Source organism: Lontra canadensis, unplaced genomic scaffold (assembly GCF_010015895.1).
Source record: "Lontra canadensis isolate GAN:19392208 unplaced genomic scaffold, GSC_riverotter_1.0 scaffold97, whole genome shotgun sequence".
In the NCBI taxonomy this organism is placed as follows: Eukaryota; Metazoa; Chordata; class Mammalia; order Carnivora; family Mustelidae; genus Lontra; species Lontra canadensis.
Genome location: NW_022631091.1, coordinates 2,105,805 through 2,131,148, shown reverse-complemented (window position 1 = coordinate 2,131,148; position 25,344 = coordinate 2,105,805). Strand labels below are relative to the sequence as shown.

The 25,344-nt window shown below is 39.5% G+C and overlaps 1 protein-coding gene and 1 non-coding gene across 2 annotated transcripts in view; one reads left to right on the top strand and one right to left on the bottom strand.

The window, feature by feature from the left end:
• The window catches only part of PRKN (parkin RBR E3 ubiquitin protein ligase), a 1,289,523-nt gene that overhangs the window by 21,803 nt on the left and 1,242,376 nt on the right, over positions 1 to 25,344 (top strand). The window lies entirely within an intron of this gene.
• On the bottom strand, positions 4,809 to 4,943 carry LOC116854985. Its single transcript, XR_004380262.1, has one exon. It is a non-coding gene; the product is annotated as a U4 spliceosomal RNA (small nuclear RNA).

Genomic DNA, 25,344 nt, shown 5'->3' with positions numbered 1-25,344 from the left:
ATGATCCCATAACTTACCTTGAGTTCTTTTAGTTTTGCTTAATAAGTAATATTTATATGTTGTATATCCAAAAAGTGAGGCTGCTGGATTCATTTTCTGTAGTATATGTGTATCAGGCTTATCTTGACTTTTGTCCTGATAGCCAGTATTTGCAGCTGGATAGGGAAAATTTTGCTTCCCGAGTTAGGAAGTGTCTTTTATATTTATCAGAAACTTCTGATAAATGAACTCCTTTGTATTAATTACATGGCTATTTTTCTTGAAATAATTTTTATGTAGAAAAATCGCTTTGAGGGGCGCCTGGGTGGCTCAGTTGGTTAAGCCTCTGCCTCCGGCTCAGGTCATGGTCTCAGGGTCCTGGGATTGAGCCCCGCATCGGGCTCTCTGCTCCGCGGGGAGCCTGCTTACCCCTCCCCTCTCTTTGCCTGCCTCTCTGCCTACTTGTGACCTCTGTCTCTATCAAATAAATAAATAAAATCTTTAAAAAAATCACTTTTAAATTCTTGACCCAAGGATAATATTATTTGGATTATTTTTCTCTGTGATAGCAAAATAAAATAATTTGTTTTCACATATATAAGTTCTATCAAGTAGGATCAATAGATTAATATAACGTTTAGCTCTTGCTGTATTGAGAATTTCGGTGTGTGTGTGTGTGTGTGTGTGTGTGTGTGTGTGAATGATGGATTCTCTTTACATTTTGCAAATAGAAGAGAAAATGACAGGGATAAAAATAGGTGCCCTGTGGTGATTGGGAGCTCATGTTGTGTGTTGTGTTTTAAGTGCTGTACCCTCATCAGGCCATTTAATCTTCCCAACCTCCTGGGACACTGAATGGTCCCCAGGATACCCAGGAGGAAACAGAAGTGCAGGGGGTGGTGGGTGGCCTGGGGGGAGTGGATCCAGCCCGGGCTGGGAGGCCTGGAGGCATCTGCTGACCAGGATTTGCACTGCACCTGCCTAGATCCCTCCGTTCCCTCCCCAGGTTTCTCCTCTCCTTCCTAACAGCACCCTCACCCCTCTTGGTGAATCAGTTTAGAGGCTAAAATAGCAGATGAAGCTAAAAAGTTTCTGTGACTTATAACAATTTCCTCCAGAATTATCTTGTTGCAAGTAAATAGCCCATCTGGCTTCCTCTTTTCACAGAGCAGAATTCCTAAGTGAGCTTTCTGACTGAAGCTGGCTGAGTTCCACGCAGGGCGGCTGTTGGCCCTAGGGAGATTAGCACAATCTGTTTCTTCTATTTCTAATAAAGGAAAAGAGTTCCTTCATTTGCCTCTTTAATTCATTGCTTGAGTTTTATGTCCTTCTTCTCACAATGGTAGCTTTCCTGCTGTGGTCTCTTTTGCCTTTTTTTTTTTTTTAAATGTACAGGTAAAATGGAAACTACATAATAAAGGCATTTTGGTACAAGGACACTACAATGAAATAACATTAAAACTTGCATTTTAAGACCATTGCTTCAGGTTGTAGCTGTGTGACTCCCGTTGATTAGCAGGAGCTGGAGGGGATGATTGAGAAGCCGTGTTTCTGCTGCTCCATTTCTGTCCCTCCTCTGAGGAAGTGTGAGTGGTTAGCGTTCTGCTCTAGAATCCACAGGAGTCAAACAGCTAAGCTCAGCACAACCTCTGAGTTTACCTCTGAGTACCTTAATTTAGCTCCCTGTGTTCACTTCTGAGGAGCAGTGGGGACGATCCCTCTGGCCCTGATAATTACCTTCCAACAGGGCAGACTGAGGGTTACGGAGTAGGACTTACAAATGGAACCTGAGTTTTGCCTGGCTGAGGAAATAATTTGATTCTTTTTGTGTCTCAGAGCAGATAAGATCTTTTAAACTTTATAAGCTGTTAAACGTGTTATTTTAATTTTTGATTTTCTTTGAGAACCAGGTTTCAAGGCATCCTACAATGTTTGAGGATGGCTTTCCATGACTGACAGCTGTTCTCTAAATCTCATTATTTTGAGGAAAGAGTTGAAAAAAGCCAGTGTTTTGCCACATCCAGGCCTGATACTGCTCACTAAATGTCGGTTCATAGATAAGGATATCTAGATTTTATGCTGGGAACGGGTCTCCTTAAAGAAGTAGCGCTACTAGGTTCCACTTAATTGAAGGCACTTTTGATGAAAACAGTGGGGTTTCAGGCCCGGAATATTTGGACTGGGCCCACAGTCTTAAATTTACAGCTACAAAATTATAGGTGCTAAGTGATATTGCCTTATAGCTGTTTCTAAAATCATGTTCTCCTGAGGGAGCAAAGAGATTTTTCAGGGACAACACCTGAAGGGCTGGTCAGGGCAGGAAACTGTGTGAAGAGGTAACTGACCTTAAATCCCCATTTTTCTATACACTAGAGGCACCCCACGTCCCACTGTAAGCACCCTGTTAAGGCTTGCCAGCCATTTCACGGGCTTATGCTGTGTATGGAGGGTGTCCATCATAGACATTAAAAGAGTTAGAAGGACCAATTTCTAGAACTTCTTAGAAAAGTCTCATTTTAACATTTTGATTTTTGTGCTAATGATAGCAAATTAAAAGCAAAAAAAGGAACATTACCTACAAAGTAATATGTGAAGTACATTTTTACCTTTGAAACTCTGCAGTTCTTGGTATGTTTTTATTTTTCAATATAAATCTCTATGCACTTGGTAAATGTGATAAAATTATTTGAGGTAGCTTAAAGCTGATAATGCAAGTACTGTTTTTCTTGTGCATTTTTTAAAATATAAATATAGTGTGAACTCCTTTTGTTTTACAATTCAAACGTGACCACCTTTGAGTACCTGCTGATGCTAGATCCTACCAGGCCCATTCATATGCAGTAACTAATTTAATATTCCTCAAGAAATAATTCTCATAATCCCTACATGCAGATGAGGAAGCCCAACCTTTTCTCTTTAGTACACATTTATATTTATCATGAATATTTATAAATCAACATTGGCAATTTCTTAGCCGATTATGCTTTAAGAAGTCATGTTTAACCCACACATTTGGACCTCCGAATGCATTTCTCTTAAAACATTTTAAGGTGTCAGTTTAGCAAAATAGTCCAGTGAGCTTTGATGTACAGTTTCAATTTGACTAATGGGTCTAGAATGGTCTGAGGCATTCATATATCTTAATTATGTTATTGGAAACCTAAGATAGAAGACTGAAGCTGGGAATTTGGCTAGTAAAGATCTAGTTTCCTTCCTGATGTATAGTGTAGGAGTCTGGGGGGAGAAGTGGCAGAGTTTGTACATGGGGAGGAGTGCTGGTACAGAGGCCTTGGTTCCCTAAAAGAATGTTAAGGTGTTTGTTTCTCCAGAGTGAGTAAGGGGTAGGCAGGGCTAGGTTAGGGAGAGATAGGTAGGGGGCTCTGTGGTGAGGCTCACAGAAATCCTCAAGATGCAGAGGTGTGAGGAAACCAGAGATGAGGGAATAAACCAGGTCACCCTGCCTTAGGTGTTGGGGTGTGTGTGTCTCTCTTTTTTTTTTTTTTATGACGGTCACTTATGACCAAAGAAATAAGCCGTTAAAGATGTAATCACCAGTCCTTACTCAAACCAGGATGTCCCAAGAATGTTAAGGCCACAAGCTCCCTGGTCTGTTCTAAATAAAAGATTGTCATTGGAGGCCCACATTGGCAACTTGTTGGGATCCGCGTCACTCCTGAGAGCTTTTCCTGTATCCTTGCTCCATAAAACTATCGCTTTTCTTACTCTCCTTTGTGAAGTTCATCCTTCCACTCCATGAGACAAGAGCCCAGCTCTCCTGCTTCGAGAGCGCCTCCCAGGCGGATATTCTGAATATGACCTCCTGTGGCCTATGTGTGTGTGTGGGGGGGAGAGGGGGGGCACTGGGCTCCGTGTGCCCAGGCAGAGCCAACTAGTAATTTGGGCTGACGTCGTCTTCACACTCTGCTCTCGCTGTTTCAGACTGTTGAAGCTCTTCAGACTGGCCCTCTTACTCTAATTAAGGAGGTCACTAGGTCAAAGACGTTAATTTGTACCCCAAACTTACCTATCCCCAGGCCTCTTCTATAAGGCATTTAATAACAGAGCAATCCCCCCTTCATCCCAGCGCCATCTGTGGCTTCCAGACTGGAGGGCCCTGTCCCTGTGAGCCACTGCATCCCCGCCTGTGGGAGAACGCTGACATCCAGTTGCCTCTCCAGTGTCATGAATCTGTGAGGGAGTAGCTGAGCATCCTCTCAGAGCACCACGCTTTACTGACGGCTGAAATATCCGCGGTCCCGTAAGGATAATCTAAGTGGCGAATATTTTCCCACGGCACTGTGTGTGGATTCTGCGTTGTGGCCTCCTTAGTTCAAGGTCAGGCTCCACCCACTACCCCTTCTGTGACTCGGGCAGGAGCCTCGCCTCCATAGTCTTGGCCTCTTCTGCAAAGTGGGGAGATGTTCTCTACCTCTTTGGAGGTCTTGAAGACTAGACTGTTCTTTGCCCAGCGCCTGACACATACTTAAGCTACACAGTTGGCATATGTGAAGGATATGGAAAAATAAAGAGTAAATCAGAGCTGGTTTGTATTATGTTCGTCTGCATATCTGTTGCTGGGACGGTGTTCCTGTTTCTCTCTTCCAGGTGTTTAGGAATATGTTTGTTTTTCCCCACAGTGTTTAAGACACAGAATTGAATGCTGTAGTTAGTAGTTAACATGAATTAGAGAAAAGGGATGACTAGACAACGTTAAAAGTTCAACATGGTAAAGATAACATTCTTACGAATTTTTTACATATATTTTTTTTAATTTAAAAAAATGGAAAAAAACCCCATGGAGATTTATTTATTTATATTTATTGTAGTTGTCCTTCACTAGGATCCTCAAATAGAAAGGTCAGAAACAATCTCTGTACTACTTTTCCTTTCAGTAGTTTTTCAATTAGCAATAATCGCGCCTTGGATAAACCTCATTGGCTACGATACTGCCACTGCACAAAGCTTCCTTTCAGTAGTTTTTAATGTTTACCTTTTTTATTTTAGGCCCTTGGCAGTCTAATACTAAAATCTGTTTTGCTGAAGCTGTATGGAAAGCTTGAAGAGTTCCAAGTAGACAGATAAGATGTAATTTTCCTGGTAGTCCAATACCTAGAATATTATTGAAACTTACAGTAAAATCTTAAGTAAATCTTTCAATAGCCAGTGAAAGTTGGGTCATTTAGTTTTTACATAAATGATTTTTAAAATTGGCTTTTAGTATGTCTTTATGGTTAAATCAATCCCCTTAGATATCAATCAACAAGGTACAGGCAATGAAGCCTTTCTCTGACACTGATTCATTAGGAAAGCTCATTTAAGGAGTTAAACATCTCTCACTTGTCAACACTGAGATAATTATGCACTATTAATTCTCAGTCATTTCAAAAAGTGCTATTTTAAAACTATTCATTTCATCAATCCTGAGAACCAGGATAAGGTAGACAGCCTGCTGTAAACCAATTTAAGATGTGATTACACTGCTTTATTCCTGCAATGCACCAATCAGAAAGTTGATTTAATGTGAATACCGCTTTTGAAATGTTTCTTACTTCATTTTAAGAGATGAATATGATTAAGGCAACCTTGAGAGGACAAAGGAGTTGATGTAGAAGAAAAGAGCTTTAATTTATTCTGCCGTTTCCAGAATCAAGGTGGTAGGTGGGGAGGGCTAAGGGAAAAAAAAAATCAGGAAATGGTACTTTTCTTTGTCGTTTTATCTAAATGAAGCCTCCTTTGTGTATATGTTCTCTCTGCATATTATCAGCTGAGAATTAGGGTTGTTTATGCTTCTTTACAATGACCATCTATGGAGGAAATAGAATATGAATTTTTTCTAAATAGATAGATTTTGTTGCTTAACTACTTGAAGTTACTCACAAAGCAGTGACTTTAAATAACCAGAGAATCAATCTATCATGGCAGGTATTTGGAAACATTGATCTCAACATCCTGCCAAGTGTGTAGTGCTTGAAGTTCATTAATACGCAGCCATAACTGTTACTGTATAAAATTTCAGTTCTGTAAGCTGTTTACTAATTTCTTGACCTTGCAGAGCAATCATCAAGGTTATTTTCAGTTATTTTAAAGACACATCAATTTGTGGAAGATACCTAGTTTTACAAAGACATTATAATATGGTTTGATTTTTAAGCACTTCATTTCATAGAATATACATAGAAATTAATTACAAACGAAACAGTTTCCCACATGTAGTCATGTGCTTCTGTGGGTTTTATTTTGTGGTGTGTTTTTCTGTCTGGAGATAAGGAAGAACAGGGTTCTAAAGCTGTAATTTTGCTAACCCCAAATACCAGTGATAACATTTGAACTGATTCTGATGTTTGAAGTGATGTTGAGTCTGGTTGTGCACTGAACTAAGAAACAAAAAACAAGAAACAAAGCAAAACAAAACCCCTCCAAACTTGTTTGTTTATCCCTTGTTTGTTTATCCTTCACCTTCCAGGCTGTCTTTATACATTATGTTAAGCCCTAGGTAAATGATGGAGGTGTGCTAGACTTTTGCATATGCTGAATGTTTTTCGTCACGTTTAGTTTAAATAAGGTACTCTTGGGACACGTGGGTGGCTCAGTCTGTTAATCATCTGCCTTTGGCTCAGGTCGTGATCCCAGGGTCCTGGGATGGAGTCCCACATCGGGTGCCTTGTTCAGTGAGGAACCTGCTTCTCTCTCTCCCTGCTGTTCTCCCTGTTCATGCCTTCTCTTTCTCCCTCTCTCTCTGACAAATAAATTAATTAAAATAAATAAATAAATAAGTAAATAAATTACTCTTGTAGTAGGTTTAATTCTAGTGCTGCTGTAATGAGTTGATTTTTAAAAATACATCTCTGATTTTAAAAATTACTTATAAATTACGTAAACCCTTATTTGTGATTCTGTCAAGATTCTGATAAAAGTCCCTTTCCATTTTTAATTCTTGCCTTTTTGTGCAAGTGTTAAATATTGTAGTATAAGTTCTTTTATAAAAGTCTCTTTTTACGGTATCTTTTCAAAACATTGCTTTTTAGGCCAAACAAATAGCTTTTTTTTTTTTAATTTCAGTTATAATTAGATTTGATTTTGATACGCTCACCAATAAAAATGATGTAAGTTGAACTTCACTGGGTATATCTGAATTGGTATTAGTCCTTGGATTTTAGTGGTCGGCTTCACTGATTCCTTTATTCAGCAAGCTTGTCCAGATCTCCACGGAGGGCCAGACTCCAGGCCTTACAAATGAAAGCAGTTTTACTACAGATTCTGCTGTTTGGAATCTTGTTTCGTTGGAGAGACAAGTCATAAGTATGTAAAACGGTTACTAGCAGCACAGGCCATGAGGCATCTGGCACAGGAAAAGCGGTATAGATCGGAGTGATTGTTTACTCATCAAAAGATGACTTGGACCTTGAAGAATGTATATAGCATTTGTAAAATTGAGAGGAATAGGAAGAATAAGGGTAAAGGATGTGTGACTGATAGAGTAAATGATGCTGAAGGATGGTTAGGGAATGGGTCAGTTTGAAGTAGAAATTCATACAGAATCAAAGTGGGTTTCGGAAAGACAGGCTAGGAAGAAGGAAGAAAGGGAAAGATATTAACTAATACATACTCTTTACTGGGTGTTTAACTTGAATTATGCCACTTCGTTCTCAAAATATAATCCTGTAGTTTGATGTTATGATCCTAAATTTGCCATCAATGAAGCTAAATGGTACAGTCGTGCTGAGGGCCTCCAAATGAAGAAGTGGGTGGAGTTCAGATATGAATAGTCAAGTACAAAAATTGTGGACACAATCACGATTGTCTGCTATTTTTGCAAATCAAACATACTCAAAACATAACTTGTCATCTCTTTTTCTTCTTCCCAAATCAGTTTCTCCCAACTTATTTTTATTAGTGACTTTATCATTCTTCTAGTTACTTAGACTTAAAACATTGGAGTAATTTTTATTCTTAAAATTAGCTTTTAGTTCATATAGGATGCTTGAACGTAAAACATAGGAAGAAATAGACAAGGAATAGATGATACATTAGAATACATGTCTTATTTATGTTACTGCAGTAAGCTTACCTGATTGGTGATCTCTAGTGTTCTGTATTTACTAATCATGTTCCCCAGCTTACTAGATGTTATTTAGTGAGATGTTACTTAATGTTATTTAGTGAGTTACTAGATGTTATTAGTAGATGTTATTTAATGAGATGTTATTTAGTTTCATCAATTATCTAGAAAGAGTTGATTCAGTTATGTAATTTGAACATTTTGTCATAATATGGCAGATTTTTTGGCACATATTTTTTCTATTTCTGCATTTGATTGTATATTGATTTCAGTTGATTTTTCCTTCATTTTCCCCCCACTCTCCAATAACATTCTAAAAAGGCAAGGATTTTTTAGTATCTTCTCCATTCTTTGCTTGTTACTTGGTACTTATGTATCAGCAGGGAGTCTGCTTCTCCAGCTGACCTCTCTCTTCTCGTGCTCTCTTACTCATTTTCTCTCTCTCAAATAAATAAATAAAATCTTAAAAAAATATATGCATAATGATTTGAAACATATTGACATATAAGACCCCTGTAGCCTTGTTTCTATTCCGGTGATTATGTGTATACCTAGTACCTAATCCTTTCCATTCATGGAGTGATTTAATAATATTTGTAAAATGATTAACAAAATTCTTTTAATGGACAATGAAGAGCTCATGGTTTTTGAATGCCATCACTGGGTGTGGTTTATAAGTACCACTCTCTCTCTGATCAAGAATCCACCTATACATTGTATAGATTCTAGCCGTTCCTTGGGGCTTAGATAGGAGTAAAATTTAAGGTATTCTGCTTCAAGTATGAGGGACTAAAGCCCTCCTGGAATTCCCTCCCCCCTAAAAGAAAAGAGCTGGACATAATACAGAAACAACTGTCTGGAGGTATTGAAGAATGAAGAGAGGCAGAAGGACTGGTGGCTAGTGCACACTGCCTTGGAGAAGGAGGAAATAGGAGGCTCTAGAAGTCCGTTCCAATCTCAGAAGCTTGTGGCCTGGGGCCAAGTACAAGACCTGGATGCTTAGCGCACATGGGAAGAAACTTTCAGTCTTTCTTGCCAGGGGAGCCAGAAAATGAGGCTCTTTGGCTTTGTGAGCCAAGGTCTTTAGGGGTTGCCTGGGGTCCTCATGCTTAAGTGATGGTTCTGGAACTCCAGCCATCACTTAGAATTACAGGCAGGAAGAGAGGAACAAAGGACTTAACAGCAAAAAGTAGCAAACCAGCTCATCTCTCCCCTTTTAAAAGGCTTTCCCCACAGTCCATCAGTGACTTCCACTTACATCTCAGTAATAAGGACGATGTTGCCTGGCCAACCTTGGATGGAAAATATAGTTTTAAAAATCTAGGTGCATTGTCACCCCACACCCCGTGATGATATTAGGGTTCTGTTAGCAAGAAGAAAGGGAAAAGAGATAGGGACTAGGCAACCAGCAGGATTTAACATAGTTACTGGTGCTTTATATGTGCTGATCCTCTTCTAGAACCTACCATCACATCTGCTAAAATATTCAGGCAGGGAGGAGGAAAACCTTCCTTAAAATGCCAGCACAGGCTTTTTCTTAACGTGTAAATCTAAACAGATTCCCCAGAGTTTCCTGTGATGGCCATTCCTAAGCACAGATGAGACAGCTTGGGAAAGTATGTGCTGTCATCTCTGCATCTTCATGACTCATGCTTCATGACTTCCCATCCTCAACTGTGTGTTTCTTCCTGTTCTGGGTGTGCGAGCATCATTTATCCAACAGAACATAGAAGAGGAAACGAAAAGGGACTGGGGATTTTTATTTTTAACAAGCACCCCTCCCTCAAGAAATGGTATCGTCACATTATTGACAATCTACTAAAAAGGGGTCGATATGCAAAAATTGATTCATAAGAATTGATTCCTTAGTAGCTTTTGAAGTTTCTCAATAGGTTTGCATTGAACTTCAACAAAAGCCTTACACTGTTGCTTGAACAGATGCTTCCCATCTTTTTGCTGCCATTGCATACATCAAAAACACTGGTGCTTCTAGTTTCCTGTTTCTGCTGTTGATGTTTGTATTTAATTTCCTGTTATAGAAAATGTAAAACATTTTTATTATCAAAAGTATGAGGGTTATGCAGAAGTAGGGAGAATGGCATAATGAACTCCCCTGTGCTGTCCATCCAGCTTGGACCTCCTCAGTTTGTACCTCACCCCCCTCCCCCACACCTAGACTATTTGGAAGCAAACATACGGATTTTGAACTGAACAATTAATGAATTTTGGAACACTGAAAATAAAATAAAATAAAATAAAATAAAATTAAATTAAATTAAAAAATAATTATGAGGCGGTAGAACATATTTGAATATTAATTTGATATTAAGGAAGTATTATTAAGGTTTTGGTGTGTTAATGATATTTTTGTATACTTTAAAAGAGTCCTTACCTTTTAGTCCTTACCTTATCTTACCTTTTACCCTTAGTCCTTTACCTTACCTTTACTTTACCTTTTTGTCCTTAACTTTTAGTCCTTACCTAAATATTTCATTTCATTCTGAAATATTTATGGATGGAATAATGTAATCTCAGGGATTTGCTTAAAATTTGCTCTTTTGAAGTCCTTCCTATCACAGATTCTTTGAATGAACAACTCAGTGAATCCAGTGTCTAATTTCCCACAAACAAATGGATGCTTTTCCAAATGGCTTTTCTCTTCCCAGCTGTTGAGCCTAGTTAGGGCATAGGAAAAGGTCCACCAACTTTTTTTTTTTCTTTTTTAAGATTTTATTTGGTGCAGAGAGAGAGAGAGCGAGAGAAAAAACGCAAGCAGGGGAGAGTGGGAGAGGGAGAAGCAGGCTTCGTGATGAGCAGGGAGCCTGATGTGAGGCTTAATTCCAAGATCCCGGGATCAGACCTGAGCCAGAGGCAGATGCTTGCTGACTGAGCCACCCAGGCACACCTCTACAAACTTTTAAATCAAGCTTCAAGAGGAAACCTATAAGCAAAACAGTGTTTGAACTTGCTTTTCTTCTTGTCTTGTGAGATGGCCTTTCCACATCTCTCTTAGGATTTAGAATTGAACTCCTTGGCCTCAAAAACTAAGATTTTAATGATCTAGCTTCTTAACTGTGTGGTTTTTTTTTTCAGTTTTTATTTGTTTTCATAATATTTAGCAGTCATTGCTACTGCACTATCTTTTGTCTTTATTTTATTTTTGCTCTCTACCAGTCTCTCTCTCCCCCCATCCTTCTCTTTCTTCAGTGTGTTTTCTGTAGTAAGTTTATTTGTAGAAAAGACTAACATTTACTGAACACCTTGCATCAGACACTGCATGTAGGGAGATGCTCATTTAAACTTCAGAACAGCTATAACATTCTGCATGTTCCCATTGTATAAAAATTAACATTGGGGCGCCTGGGTGGCTCAGTGGGTTAAGGCCTCTGCCTTTGGCTCAGGTCATGATCTCAGGGTCCTGGGATCGAGCCCCACATCGGGCTCTCTGCTTGGCGGGAAGCCTGCTTCCTCCTCTCTCTCTCTCTGTCTGCCTCTCTGCCTACTTGTGATCTCTGTCTGTCAAATAAATAAAAAAAAAAAATCTTTAAAAAAAAAATTAACATTAGGCTCAGAGAGGTCAAAACTGTCCAACAGGAGTTATTAGGTTAGGCAAGATTTGGACTCTAGTTTCTCTGACTCTAAACTCCATGTACTTCCAGTTATACCATATATTACTAGTAATGTTTTTTAATATTTCTAAATAGTGCTAGGAGCCTGTTTATATAGTTATAACTTGTGTTTTCCAACCTGCAGCCAATTATATTTTCTGGTTCAGAATTAATTTCCTAAATTGTGAAAAATCACTGGGAGTCTCTCTGAACCCCACTTTTACATTGTCCTCTTTAAATGTATGAATGACATGGCTAGGGAATGGAGACATACCCACTCCCAAAGGTCAGAAATAACATCAAACAGTAGAGTTTTATGAAAACATTTCCTGTTGAATTGATGGAGCAGTGAGTGGGGAGATACATAACTGTATGAGTAAAGTTATAGAAAGTTTTTGCAGATCTAATTTTACAAAAGAAATCAAGTCTTGGCATTTTTAAATGGGCTATAAATTTAGTAATATTTCAGTAACAATAACAGGGTGTTAAATATGACTTTTTATTCCTTAAATTTTAGATTTTCTTAATGATAGTTACCATTACTGAGAGCAACCAACCCTGAGAGTGTATTTAGCTTAGATTTTAAAGTAATGCTTGATATGACTTCAATTTCTGTGACCCAGAAATATTGACGTGCTAATTTTCTGAGTTAAAAACTTTCTTTTTATGTTTTTGTCCTTGCTTAAATAGGCAAATGCTGGCTAAGTGTCTTGGAGAATACAGTATTTTCAGGAAATGACAAGAAATATTGATTTACTTTATTCTTCTTCCCTCAAGCAGAACAGCCATAAAATATGTTCAATTTCTTCTCATTTCTGTCTGCAGATGACACTGACTTGAGGTGTGAGAGCTGGGTGTGGACGTGCTCAGCGCATCCTGACAGTTACTAGCATTTAGAGCCAGAAAGCATTCTGAAAAGCCCAACCACAGCTTTATTCACTTATTATTGTGGCACTACATTTTATTTGTTGGTTATAAAAATGAATGTAGGCCTGACAGAAATCCAGATAAGGACCATTCCTTTGGGACTAAAGCTTCCCATTTAAGATAAAACCTGCTTTGGACCCATTTTGGAAAACTTCACAACTGTTTAACATGGAATGTATTATTACATTTCATAAAAGGTATCATTAAATGCAGTTAAATTCAAGTCAAGATAAATAATTCTGTATCAGATACTGATTTTTTTTTTCAAGGACGAAAGGTTAAAGTTTAACCTAATTTGACGTGAGTGCAGGTTTTCAGTATGTTCTTAGGTTATTCACAGAGCAGCGAACCCTTCCAGGACTATAAATTCTTGGAGGAGTGATACAGTTTAATTTTGAGTAACTTTAAAGGATTCTCAAAGCTCAGAGGTGCCCATCTGCTCACTTGCCTCTAGGGGCACTTGTGCAAACAGGCAGGTTTCCAAGGCCTGTGAAACCGTCCATCAAGCATGCTTATTGTTCCTCTCTGGTTCTGCGTGGAAGGTCTCTTCTTCTGCTGATTGCTGGGATTATCACCCTTATCTCTGGCACGGAGAATGAGAAAAGCTGTCAGGATCAACCTGCTGATTACAGCCATCGACAGAAGTGCCTCCTAGAACTCCTCCATCTACAAACACTGGTTTCTCCGGTAGTTATCCCTGGAGCTGCATGAGGTCAACAGACGTGGTTTTGTAGGGTGGGGGGTGGAGTATACTCAGTAACATCCGTGTCTCATTGAAATTCACGTGCAGTTTGAGTTGCCTCATTCCCCCCCCCATCTGCTTCTTGTTTGATTCCTTTAGTCACTTTGTATCTCTTCAAATAGCTCTTTTAAAATAGCTGCAATTAAACTTTATTAGGCGCTAAGAGTTCTGAGATCCAGGGTGGTGATTTTGAGGGTGATTTTGACTATTTTGAGGGATCTGTGCATCAATAACCAAAGTTTCCTTGAAGCAAAACCAGCTATTGGTGTCTGATACTTTGGTATAAGTAAACAATGAATTTTGGAACACTGAACCAGTAAGAGTGAAGTCTGATGGTTGGACAAATCTCTCTTTCCAAGTTGGGTGCCTTTAATACGGTTGGGGAAGGGACTGTCAGAGATGCTGATCACGTCGGGTGCTGTTCCTCTCCTCACATCTGTTAGGGACAGCTTTGGTACAGCTGCGCACTGTCAGCCTAAAACCACGTGAAGAGAAAAACCCACAGACAAACTGTCAGTGTCCTTCATTGCCAGAAGCACAACTAACAATGTGCCTCTTTGATTCTTACAGGTCCGTGATGGATGTTTGGATACCTTAGCTCCTTATCTCTAGTGAGGGAGGGTGCGCTGTTAGAGACAGATGCTTTAAGGCCGTGGATAAGACAAGATGGGTCAGAGAGAAAGGCAAGATGGCTGCTCTAGGCAGGACCTTGTGGGGCACATAAATCTTATAGGGTTGAATTTATGAGGCACATTAATCTCTTACCTGAAAAATAGTCATCAGGTAAATAAGCAGAAAATGATCTAGTTTGCAGTTCGTCAGTTTTACTCATTTTAAATTGGTTTCTGTAATTGGTTTACATTTCAAAAGTTGCTGCTTATTTTTTTTTCCCCGATACAAATTATATGAGCTTATTCTTTCTGTGCACTTATTTCCACCGAGACCCGAAGTTGATTAAACTTAAGAGGTTCAGTGGTTATGGATATCTGAACAGAGAGTGGTCATGACCAAGGAATTGGATAATAAGGCTGATTGAGATACTTGTGGGAAAAGAGAATCTAGTTTATGCCTGGGGTCCCCAAGACCACCCCCAGTTTTAGTTATTTGCCTGAAGTACTCACATAACTCAGAAAAGCTGTTATACTCACAGTTATGGTTTATTACAGTGACAGATACAGATTGAAATGACCAAAAGGAACATCGGGAGGAGTACAGGTGAGACCGTGAGCAACCCTCCAGTTGTCTTCTCCCAGTGGGTTATGAATGTGCCTCATTCTCCCAGCAAGGATCTGTGACAACGTGTGTGGATTATGGTCAATCAGAGAGGCTTAGCGAGCTCGGTGTCCAGGAGTTTGGTAGGCAGGGGTCACAGAGTGGCTGACCTTGATTACTCTGTCTCCGGGCTCTCCAGAGGTCAAACTGATAGCATGGTCCACAGCCTCGCTGAACAAAGATGGATGTTTACTGAAAATCACATTGCTAGCATAAACTGTGTGGTGTGGCTCAATACTCCAGGGTATTAAAAGACACTTTTCATATTTCAAGGGCTCAGAGGTCATATCCCAGGAGCAAGTAAAGGGCCAGTCTTTTATCTGAGAGTTTGCAGGACTCAAATACCCGAGGCTTGCTAAGTTACACGGCATAGCACAGTCTGTGCTAATGTACGGGGCAGGGAAATCGGAGTTCGACTGTCTGGAAGAGGTCTTGAAAACAGCAGCCATGATCAGAAAGGGGTAGAAACCTGGGAATATGCAACACAGGCACGTGGCTGATGGCTCAGACTGTAGCTGGAACCAGAGTCCCAGGTTTAAGGGCTGATACGGTACAGTTCGTAGACTCGGTCTGGACTTCAGGCACCAGGAAACCAGTAACAATAAAGTCTTTATAACTGGACACTCATTTCCTTGGCTGAGCACATGGATCCTTCTGTGCCCTCAACCTGAAGCCAGAGTCGGGGCAGGACTCGGAGCAAAGAACTGTAGTGATGCTGCAGTGGAAGGTGGGGTGAGGGGCTAGAGCAAGCACCATTGCTTAGCTTTATCGCCTCAAAATGATGACAAGACAGGTACTTCCATTGCCACTCACGGGTGCCTTCGAGGGAGACGCCCTCAAAATTTCTATAATAGGTGCCCATTTCGGGGTTAGCTATGTATAAATCTCTGGGCCTTGGTTTTCTGTTTTATAAAGTGAGGAGGAATGACTGCATCATTTCTAAGACTTCTCTCACATTTTGCAATTTTATGCCTCGAGAAAACCATGTCCGTGAATTGGGTTTCTTACCTTTTCCATGGTGTTATCTTGTTTCCTTCAGTTTTCCTTTGCATCTTCCATCTTGGCCTGGCTACTTCTGTTTTGCTAAATAACAAACATTTCTTGCAGTAATCTAGTCCTGCTGTATTACTGACATGGGAGAGGAGGGCAAGGTTACGGAATTCCGAAATTTAACTGAAGCTGTAGCTTTCCACAGCTCTCTGTAGCTCTCCTTGTAGCTTGGCTGAGGAAGTGTTACCGTGGCCTCTGGAGATTTCTGGGAAACCAGTTCCTGTTCCAATTCTGTAGAAGTACGAAGTTCAGGTAAGTGCCTAGACCAGGGAGCATATCTTTAAGGGATCAAAGATGGTAGATCGGCGCTGTATTTGTGTCCTCTTCCTCCCCCACTTCTCTTCCACCTCTCCGTCTTTCTCTCTCAATAGATACTGTGTGCCTGCAGTGTGCCAAGCGCTGATACAAGTGAATGAAACAAAAACAGATCCTTTCCCTCAAAGAGCTATAGGATCAAATTATAAAATACATAATATGGTACATATTGATAGTTTTGTGGAGGAAATTAAAAACCAGGAAGGGAGATAGGAAGTATGGACTGAGAGTGGGCCCTATCTCACAGAATCGGAGTCTGGAGAAAGAAGGGAGAGCTGAGTCCTGAGCCGCCCGTGGGGCTGGTGTCCGCAGAGGTGGAGGAGGGCGTTCACGGGCTGGCCTTGGTGTGTTAGGGATGGCGGAGACTCGGACTTGCGGGGGACATGGTGGAGAAAAGGAGAGGAGAGTAGGCTTTTTCAGAGCTGTGCACGTTTCTGGATTTCCTCTTCAGTCTTCCATCCTCAAGCTTATGTTTGTGTCTGGTTTACTGTCCCCTGCGTGTCATGCAACGTGTAACTTCCCAATCACCGAGGAAAGCTGGACCTGTCTGGAGTAAGGAAGCTCCCTGAACGCAGTCAGAGGAGGGTGCCTGCAGGGATGGCCCAGTCCTGAGCCAGTAGATGCTGCCCTGATCCCTGAGGTCTCCCGTGACTCACCTGGATGGCTGCAGCATTTACTGTAGGTGATGGGAGCCAGAACACAGCCTGTCTCTGTCTGAGGCAGTGGCAGTGATTTCTCGGCTGCTGGGTGTTCCGACCGTGCTGGCTTTCTCGAGTCCTTCAGCACAGAACTATACAAAATATGGCTAGTAAGCCGACAGTGGTGCAAGAAGCTAATTTAGCAAGTTATGGCTGGTTTTTAGTTTTTAATGGAACAGAATAGAAAGGAGAGAACTCCTCCTCTAGAAAGGTCTGTATGGCTTCACGAAATTGTAGTTTCATTTAAGTACTTGTGAATGCATGTGTATGTCAGGTTGCGATGCAAAATGTACTTCTTACTGTGTTTTATGATTAAAAAAGAAACAACCACAGCAGCTCTGAAAGCGCTGCCTTTAGATGTGTGAGCTCGGTCTGTGGGACCAGTGCCTGTGTCCGGCCTTCCTGTACCTGCTACTGACATTTGTCAGTACACAGGTTGTGCATTCACCCTTTCCGGCCGTCACTTCTCGTTAATGGGATTTCTGCATAGAATCTGCTCTGCATTCTTCGCTGGAGCTGACACAATGACTTCAGTTGAAGCAGCCGCAGCAGTCTCTGAGTACGGGTTCGTAACTCAGGTATCTTATCTACCCCTGAAGAAGCGGTAGGTTTTTGTGATTTGTGCATATAGACACACATGGCCTTTAAAAAATTGCTACAACCTGTGTCCTCATGAGCCCAGCAAGGAGGGGGTACAACTGTAGAAAATTGGGAACGTCCGAAGTATTTGCATGGTATGTTTGTCTTTTCCCTGTCAGGGTGCCCAAGGCTCCTGCTGCTTCCGGGACATGGGGCTACCCTCCTTTCCATTGCCTTTTAGTGGTATTGACTAGAGCAGTAGAGGTTGGATTCATTTCTTATTGGTAATTTGGTAGAACTTTTTTCCTGAAAAAACAAACAAACAAACAAACAAACTGGCTTTGAATTAAGACTTAAGTGAGAATAATGCATGTAGAAGTACTTTGTTAACTGGAAAGCGTTAAATGCATTTCTTCAAATGTGTTCAGTGAATCACTGGTTTTTAGAACTTTTAATGGTTTGATAAAAAGGTTATATAGGTCAACTGAACTTCCGAAACATGGGGTTAAGAAAGTTGACTTTTTTAAGCAGACTTCTCAGAGCCCTTAATAGGATAAACATGTTTTGATTCTTCAAGTGTTATTCAAACTTCTCTAACTATAAATGCTTTGTTCTTGGGTTATCTAATGGGATAGACTGTTTGGGGGAACCTTGCGTTTGATCATATCAACTGTTATTACCTTGAAATTTTGAGGTTACGCTTTTTTTTTTTCCTTTGGGACATACTCTTGAAATTATACAAAAAGTTGACATTTTCAGGCACTCATCTGTTACGCAACATGCCTGTAGCTCTTTCCATTATGAGATAGTCACATGTATTTTTAATTCTCTGAAAAAAGTGAAGTATCTTGTGCTAAAATCTTCCATATTTAAGTTTGTGCAAATTGAGAAAAATATTTTTACTTTTATGATGATCTGAAATGCTTTAGCTTTACATTTATAATTATATCTGTAGATATAGTAAGGGATTTTACTAAAGGAAGCTTTTTGTGTCTATGTGAAAAGATGCCCTATTATTTAGTGCTTACCACATATGGAGAATAAATAATGTACTCACTTTGATTCTGGTGAAGTTCTATTCTGAAAGAGGTCAACAGGAAGACACACCCCAGGTAAATGATTATAATATTGCTACCAAAGACTCAATTTTTTGGGACATCTTATCCTTCATGACTAAAATCATTCATTGCAACATGAAGGCTTAATATTCAGTGCCAAGAGAAAAGTCTATCAATTGTATTTGGTACCCATCAAATCAGTAGAATTTAAAATTTGTAATTATCGATTAAAAAAAAAGCAAGTGTTTTTCAAAGGTCGTGTAATTTCTCTACTTATTCTGTCCTGGGGCATTCCATTAGTAAAAGAAGAAATAAAGATGAACATCTGATTGGACATAGTTAGACTCATATTTGTGCCACAGATTCCAAAGACGTCGATTTCAAGTAAGGGACAAAAGCAATATATGGTTGTAGTATCAAATTTTTACTGATTTGATTTGATATCTATTAATTATTATTACCAAGAATTTTATTCATTTACAGATTGTCTAAAAGCCTTTTCTTGCTTAGTCCTGAGCAAGTTGTCATTTTTGTAGTGATTTTGGTGATAAATTTCTATTTATTTTATATGGAATAAATGTAAGGCATTCCTCCCTCCCACCCCCCAAATTGATTCAGTCTTGCTAATGAATGAAAGCATTTCCCTTCCCTTGATGATCCTTTCCCAGGGAGTACATGGATAGTGCTTTTAGCTAAGAGGCATAGCAGTGTGTGAGTGCGGGCTCTGAGGAAAGATGGCTTAGGTTTGAATAGCAGCCTCATTGTTTACTAGCTGTGTGTCTGTGGTCAGGTTACTTAGCCATTCTATGTCTGCTTAGTTTTCCATCTGTGAAATGGAGGTAATAATAGTACCTAGACTGTAGAGTTGTTGTGAGCATTAGAAATGTGTTCATCTATGCAAAGTGCTTAGAATGGTACCTGGCACACATAGTAAGCAGTCCATCAATTTTAGGTATTATTATTCTTAGAGCAAGGTTGCTTTTTACTGATATTCAGAAAGTTCAAGCTTTGCTTGAAACCTAATTTGTCTTACATTCTAAACAATATCAAGTGTATTTCCTCAAATACATCTTCAAGAAAAAAAATGAATGCTCTGATTTAACCAACAAGAATGTCTTCCATTTAGAGGAAGGAATAATACATCCTCATCTGAATCTTCTTCTGATTTGAGCCATGCTAAAATTCAAGACCACACCCCCATGTGCATGTTTGGCCTAGCAGTATTTTGTTTCGGTTTTTTGTTTTGTCTTATTTTTGAGATGCCTTCAAGCAGGACATGCAGTCACAAGCTCAGGCTTTGCCCTGTTCTACTGTCTTAAACTTTAGCCTGATTCTCCCTTTAGGTTTCGGAGACCATAACTCCCGTTATTTTAGATGGATTTTATAGAGTATTGGTCTACATTATACCCAGGGGGCTAAACATATGGAGCAGGGCAGTAAAAGATGGTTTCTTTTCCTGGGGACTTGTTTGTTTGCAATCATAAGACATTGGGATCCTTTGTATTTCCTTAATGAATAAATAATGTGGAGCCCCAAAGTTCCAGTGTTATGGTGGATGTCATATTCTTGCCAAAAGGTTAGTTTGTAGAAACTAACTCAGTGGACATAGCACAGTCACACCCAGTAGCACTGGCTGTTTCAACATACAATAGAGTGAAGTGATTTGAAAAGAATTGAGTTAACACAGCTGATATAGTTCTAAAAATGGTCAGATTGAGCCCAACAGGCAGTATAAATATAGGTGAAGAATGCTGAGCATTTTCTTTTTTTGGTGGTGGGCAGGGGTGGCTATAGCAATTGGAGCTCTTGAATGGGTCTTAAATGTCCACAGATTCATAGGGGACTTCTTCTTGTTTGACTTGTGTGTTGTTTGTCTGCCCATTGCCGTTAACTTCTTTCAGTAAGAGTGATGCCCTCTGAGTAATGCCCCTGTTGTGAACCAAGAAAGACCCATGAATTATTAATAACCTGCAGGGTTACAGAGCCCTTGTAGGAATGAGAGCGGTGTGCTCTGTACAACAGTTCTGCTCACCTGATCTTGACAAATTAGGAGCATCTAAAACATACTCCAGCTTGTTAATACAAGAAGTGGGGGAAAGGTGACTTGGAAATACATCAATATTTAGCCCCTTTGTAGACTCTCAGAAGGATAATAGCAAACAGTGTTTCTTCATAAATAACTGTCTCTCCTATCTTTGTGGTTTAGTGTGGTAGGCTAATGCCTTTCTGTCAAGCTAAGCTTTATGGTTCAATTTCAGCTGTACTCCTTGAGAAACAACTGGGAAAAAAAGGTAAAAACACAATTATAAAGATGCCTACTCCATAATCATTTAGTCCTATTTATAGAACTTGATCCTTTTCAAGTATATTTTCTTCTTTGTATTAAGCTGATGGGGAACCAGAGCAAATAAAACTCTTTACAGGCGCAGCAATTGTTTTATCAATAGCCTGGCTTCTGCAGGAATCTGGCAGGAGGATTAGGAGTTGCAGCCACACTGAAATGTAAAGTGTGGAAGGCTGTGCTGGAAGGAGATGGGTTTTAAAACATCCTAAGTGGGTGCACGCTTGGTTCTCACTAAAGTTACAGTTGGAAATTTCGTTTTACTAACGATAAAGATTATTGTGTATTTATTAGATCGTTATCTAGTACTATTGATCTGTTACTCGTTTTTGTTAGGTAGTTATCTAATGGTGTAAATCCGTTTTTTTTTCCATTTTAATTGAAGTATATCACACAGATAGTGAAATGCATGAATATGTAGGGCTCAGAGACTTTTTCCATATGCACACACTCATGTTCTCACCCCTCGGATTAAGATGGAGGCTCCGTCTCGAAGGCCCCCTCACGCACTCTCCCAATCAGTACTGCCACTGAAATTAACTACCATCTGACGCCTATCGCCATAGATGCGTTCTGCCTGTTCTTGAACTTCATGTAGTTGGAATCACACATTGTATTTTCTTTTATGTCTTGTTTCTCTCAGTCAGCATCTTGTCTATGAGAGTTATCTATATGTAAAGTAGTCAATACCCTTCTTAAAAATTTTTTTAGTAAATACCATTTTAACTTAGGTATATGCCTTGTGGCTTGATTTTTAATTCAGGCTGCTTATTTAGGTGAAATCCTTCTCTGGTATGAGCAGAACGGTTTTAACAGTTGCCTTGACCACAGGTAAGTGTAAATGCTTCAGAGCTGTTAGTATCCATCCTAACGTTGGTGTTCCAAATCCAGCACCACGTAATAAGTATTGTATTAACACAAGGGTCCTCAAATGTTCCTTTTCTGTTGCTCTGACTAATCTAGGAGCAATGTGCTCTCCATTGTGTAAATTAATAAGACCTTAATATTCCTAGTTACTTGTTGCTGGAGGTTGTAAATTGTCATTCTTGCAGTCATGCTGAGAATCGAATTGCGTTTGTGGGTCAGCAACACCCTTGTTAAGCCATCCCACTGTTAAAATAATTAGAGATTCCTGCTAAGTTTGGCCTGTATAAAAAAGTAACACAGGTGGAAAGATTTACATACACGTCTTCAATAACAAATTGTTATAATTTCTCAGAAGGTTAATTTTTTACATTTCATATAGATTGTTCATAATCAACAGTGTGATTACTTTTTCATCATGTTAAGGTACATAGCCTCTGCAGTAGGATGGCTGTGTTAAAAAGAGGCATGATCATATACGAACATTATTTTAAATTTATCCAGCATTATCTCATCTCTTTTCCACAAGGGAAAAGTAGAAGGCAACTGTTGCCCCAGAAAAGACTCTTTTATGTTTGTTTATTCCTCCCACCTTATTCTCAGGAATATAGTTAAAGTCCTTCTCCACGCATCTTTTGTCTTCTTTTCTGTTTATCCCAGATTATGAAGGTGTATTAGCTCTGGTTAGGGTTATAAAACAGTTGCCCCCCTGCTGCCCATTTTCAGGACCAGTCCAGTGCCAGCTGCTGCTGTACATTCAATTTTGTCCCACTGTGCCCAGATTCATCTGTGGAAGCCCTAATCCACTACTGTGTTAGGCCTTTGGTAGGTAACTAGGTTAGTGGAGGTTATGAGGGTGGGGCCCTCATGATGGGATTAGTGCCCTTCTAAAAAGCGACACCAGATGACTTGACAATGTAGTGTTCATGACTGACTATGCTGTCAAGATTATGGTAGACATGTATTGATCCTTTATAGTACAGATTTTCTGTGTGACATCTTCATAGCATTGTAATTTAGATATTACAACAGCACCGGGAAGTTGGTGTCATCCCCTGTCTCACAGATGAGAGCGTTATTGCTCAGAAGTGAACAACTGGGCAGTGGTGGGCTGATTTGAATATGGGCAGGAGGGTGTCAGAGATTTCTGACCTAGCAATATGAAAGAGGCAATTTATATAAATTGCAGATCGTTTTAATTTTATTTCATAAACATGGTTACATTTTAAAAGTCCTAGAGGAACGCCTGGGTGGCTCAGTAGGTTGAGCATTAGTCTCTTGGTTTGGCTCAGGTCATGTTCTCGGGGTCTTGGGATGGAGTCCTGGTTTGCTTCAGGCTCTGTGCTCAGCTCGGAGTCTGCTTCCCCTGCTCTCTCTCTCCCTCTGCCCCCCCCACCTGTACACACTCTCCTTCTGTCTCTATCAAATAAATAAATAAATCTTTTAAAAGTCCTAGAAAGCTCTATTTAGTGGCATATTCAGTTAAAAGCAATACTTACTTTATATTTTTCACAAATCTGTTTGCTCATATTACTAGATATATTTAAATCCTGCTGTGATTTGTTTTTTAACCATAGCCATTTTGTTTTAGTTTTGTTTCAAATAATTTACCTTATTAATGTTGATCAGAGTTTAAAATAAGTAATCTGCTCCTTGTGTCATGCCCTGTATCCTCACCACAACTATCCTCTCTGAAGTATGCTTTTTTACTAGCCCCATTTTATTTATTGGTAAGGAAATAGGGTTAAAGAATCAGTAGAATTGGTAATCAGATCCAAGCTTTCTGACTCCAGATATTGTTATTTTTTCCCGACTTTTCTGACTCTCTTAATAGACTCACTTTAAAGGCAATCATTATGCTTACACTTTAAGGGTTATTCACTGATATAAATTGCTATGGGGATAAAATTCCCACCTCTAACGAACATTTAGTAACCTTTAAAAATATACATGATTTCTGAATTGTATAGAAAGCTGTGGGGAGTTAAAACACTTTTAAATGCAACTTAAGTCTTAATAGTTATAGTTTATGCTGCCTTGATTTTCTTGGCTAGAGAGTTGAATTTTAAATCTCAAGGGTGGAAAGCGCTGAAAAATCAGAGGGTCTTGGCATACTCCCGCAAAGATAATCGGCCTTTTGTAGTGTGCACAATTTTCAGCAAAATGCAGTCTGCATATTCGAAATGAAGGCAGCCTATTAATTTAAAATTGATTGGAACATCTTTATATAATGATGAGGGCAAATCAAGAAAATTAAATAAACATTCTAATGGGAAATGCGTAATATGTAATGGACTACCAGCTGCATAAAATATTGCAGTCGACAAAACTGGCATTAATGATGAACCGTGAATTGTATTCTTACATGCTACTTTCTCAAAGAAGGATGTATATTTTTCCACTATTAAATATTTATTCACTTAAGTGATTTAGATGCTACAAAGAAGTGCAGTTTTTCAGAAAAATTCCTTCATTTTTACCTTCTTTTCCAGAAATTTTTTTTTTAAAGATTTTATTTATTTGTCAGAGAGAGAGAGAGAGCACACACAAGCAGGCAGAGGTGGAAAGAGAAGCAGGCTCCCTGCTGAGCAAGGAGCCCAATGTGGGACTTGATCCCAGAATCCTGAGATCATGACCTGAGCCGAAGACAGCGGCTTAACAACTGAGCCACCCAGGCTTCCCCAGAAATTTTTATAAGGAAATTGTTTGAAAAATATTATTGCCAAAATTCTGTTTCCTGTGGTCCTGCCTCTCCAAGTCAAGCTAGTGTTACAACATAAAGACAAATTTATTTACTCCCTGAGAAAGCTGTCTGTTGATGGAATTGTTCCATTTTGGCATGGATTCTAGATTTTTCAAGTTCATAAACCTCTAAGAGACATGATATTTGTTATGAATTTATTAGATATCAGAAATGACATCCCAGGGAACTAGTTAAATAATACATAAAGAATGATTGATGGCTTGCTGCTGATCTAGAGCCAGTCATTTGTATGGCATAGTCCATCCTGTAAGTTAGGCCCCCTCAGTGGACCAAGCCTGGTCAGCACAGGCTAACTTCAGGATCTTCCTCCTTTCTGTGGTGTTTTTGTCCTCTAAGAATTTGTGCCAATTATTTGGAGCAACACTTTCCAATAGAATTTTCTGGCTTGACGGAATCATTCTCTCTGTGGTCTGATACAGCAGCCACTGACCATGTACGATGACTGTGCACTTAAGATGTAATAGGTGTGGGGCGCCTGGGTGGCTCAGTGGGTTAAAGCCTCTGCCTTCAGCTCAGGTCATGGTCTCAGGGTCCTGGGATCGAGCCCCGCATCGGGCTCTCTGCACAGCGGGGAGCCTGCTTCCCCCCTCCCCTCTCTCTCTCTCTGCCTGTCTCTCTGCCTACTTGTGATCTCTGTCTGTCAAATAAATAAATAAATCTTAAAAAAAAAAAGATGTAATAGGTGTAACCGAGGAACTAAATTTTTAGTTTTATTTCATTTTAATTAAATTGAAATAGTTACCTGTAGGTAGTGGCGGCCTTTTTGGAGAGCACCAGTGTAGAACAAGGTTGGCTGCTCCTCGTCACTGTAGGAGAAGCGTGAGCAGATTTGACTCTTTTATTAAAAATACCAAATATTTTACATTTTAAAATAATAAATGCTCATTAAAAAATTTGTAAAAAGTAAAGTACAAATAAAAATTGTAGTGCTCTCATTGCCCCAGTAAAATTATTTTTCAAGTTTTAGTGATAGTAGATTTCTTCACAGTGTTTTTGATTCTATAAATCATTTTTAATATAATTATCTTTGCACAGTTTTTTATCTGGAAATTTTGTTTAATATTATAGGGTTATTGCATTTTGTTTGC